At 40.0% G+C, this 2,567-nt stretch overlaps 1 pseudogene; it reads right to left on the bottom strand.

Annotated features, from left to right (window-relative positions):
* Positions 1–1,341: 1,341 nt before the first annotated feature.
* Positions 1,342–2,567, bottom strand: part of LOC118232549 — a 2,479-nt pseudogene continuing 1,253 nt past the window's right edge.

Raw genomic sequence — 2,567 nt, 5'->3', positions numbered from 1 at the left:
TCTTTTGTGATTTTTTTCCATTCTGCTGGGATTTCACCTTTACCAACAAATCTACGTTTATATTTCTTCTCCCATGGTATCTGAAACGTACAGATGAACCATTTCCAGTAGCGCTGCACACTGCCATCTGGAGTAATGTTCCATTTATTGTACGGGTCTCCAGCATTTCTGTAGGTCTTGTAGGGGATCCACTCACCATTCTCTTTAGGTCTGAATCGATTATCACTGCTGACTTCTGTGGTGCAGAAATCGATTGAAAATTGATCTGTTTCAAACCAGTATCTGCCAGAAAGAGCCTCAGAATGATGAAACTGCACACAGTGGTCTCCATCATGGTCGGGGATGGTGTTTGTGCAGACGGCTTTACAGAAAGGACACTTCGCCCAACACCCTTGCAGCTGGTCGAAGAGATATTCAGTTGGTTTCTCTCTCAAAGTTGCTTTGTCCATTGCCTTTTCATCCTTCAGCATTTCGTCGAGAGACTTGGCCATCACGTCTTGGCCATCTAAAAACTGCCATTCTTTAATGTCTTCATTTTCAATGGTACGTAATTCATTTCTTTTTATTACCATGTGCTCCCCCAATGTGTCACAGAAGCAGTCAAGCCACATGGATGCATTTCCTTTCTTATCTTCCACTTCTCTAGTTGCTCCTGTGCTTGCTGATAAAATCTGATTTTTGAGGGTTTCAAGATTTTTTTCATGCATCTCACGCAGTTTTCCAGTATTTCTGCAAAAGTTATTTATCTTTTCTTGGATAAATCTTTTAAAGTATCTCTTTGGGAAGTCAATGTATTCAACAAATGAGCTGAAGTCCTCCACAGTTGCCAGATGTTTCAGTATGTGATTCTCAAGGTTTGACCTATTGCTGTTAAAAGCTGGGTTGTTGGATTTCATTTCATCTGCAATGTGCTGACTGGTTTTCTCATTCACTGCAGTCAGAAATTCTGGCTTGATGTGTTTACAGAGAAAATCAACAAATATTGTTACAGAATTTGCTCCTTTGCAATAGTTTCTGAATGCTTGGAGATAGTTGTCTCTTTGGCTTTCCAGAAATGTCAGTGGATGGTTTGAGGTGTTAAAGGTTTCCTGCATCCGCTGAAACCTTGAAACATATTTCAGGCAAAGATTAATAGATATATCTGCCTTGAATTCATTTGTGAACTTAAGCTTGCCTGTGGAGCTCTCAAATTCAGCAATGATCGTGTCGATTTTTTTTGTATCTCATGAATGAAGCTAAGATCAAAATCCTCCTTGCTGGTTTCTTTTGCAGTGACATATGTTTCGACAGAATGAGTCACTTCTTGTTGAAGTTGTTCAACTTGTTGAGAGAAATCCCGTCTCAGTGATTTCATCCACTGAAAGAAACTTTGAGAAACATGTTTTCCTTGTCAAACTCAAAATTTCCTGTTCCACCTTGTATTTTCTGAATTACATTTGGCTGTTTTTCAAAGTCTTTTTGGAGGATTGCCTCCACTACAGCCTTCACATTCACACACTCATTGGGGGGGTGTGCTTTGGCCACTTTAGCTGTCCAGTTTCCCCAGAGTTTGTCAAATTCTTTTGTTACTTGTTTGTCATCAATGCGCTGTGCTTTTAGATTGGATGCCAGGTCTTTGCTCTGCTTGGTCAACTCCGCAGTGTATTCCGTTTTCCTCTGGTCTAGTTCTGATCTATTATTCTTGGAGGTAATTAGTTCTTTGCATTTCTTTACTGTCCCATCAATGAGCTCAGTTCTTAGGCTCCAGAAACGTTTGTCAGTGCTCACCCTCCACTTTATTAGAATTTCTTTATTTCTGTCTTCTTTAAAATACTTATCCATCTCATTTTGCAGTTGATTGTAGACTTTGTCAAAATTCTCAGTCAGATCTGAAACATTTACCTCTCCCATTATGTTGCTGCCAATTTGGTTATGAAGTTTGCTTTGCATCTCCTGAGCATGTTTTCTCAGCTCCCATGACCACACTGCATACTTTTCTTCTAGAGAAGTGTACACCATCATTTCAACTGTGTTTCTAAAACTGAAAACAAAGTTCTCTTGTAAAAGTGCTTTCCAAAGGTCACAAACCCGTAATTTGAATTCTGAAAATGAGGAAAAATTTATGCTTTGTTTTCCACTCTGCAATTGTTAGCAGCTTGGTCTTCAGCTCTTGCACATTCTGGCTGTAGGAAGGGTTTGGTGGGGCCATGGGAGGATCCCCCTCCAGAAGATTCTTGAAGTAGAACACATGGGATTCAATGTCAAACTGTATTACATCACTGAATTCATTAATGCCATCAATGTTCTCTTCCTTTGCTGCTATGGTAGCCATTTTATCAAGTTTCTGCAGGAGACATCTTCTCCCTTCCATAGCCTTTTCTCCAGCCGATGCATCGGCAACATTCTGATGTACAAAAATGCAACTTGGTGCAATTTTGACCTGTTTCATTCGCAGAAAAGCCTGTACACAAATCTGAAGGATGTCTTGCATCTCTGCTGGGTTTTCCCCATAATGTTTATTACAGTTATGTCACCAATTCCAATGATGAAAGTGGCAAGCTCATTGTCGTGGTTCACTGATGTCTTTG

Source organism: Anguilla anguilla, chromosome 7, assembly GCF_013347855.1.
Source record: "Anguilla anguilla isolate fAngAng1 chromosome 7, fAngAng1.pri, whole genome shotgun sequence".
Lineage (NCBI taxonomy): Eukaryota > Metazoa > Chordata > Actinopteri > Anguilliformes > Anguillidae > Anguilla > Anguilla anguilla.
The sequence above is the reverse complement of the archived record's forward strand: the minus strand, read 5'-3'. Positions and strand labels throughout refer to the sequence as shown.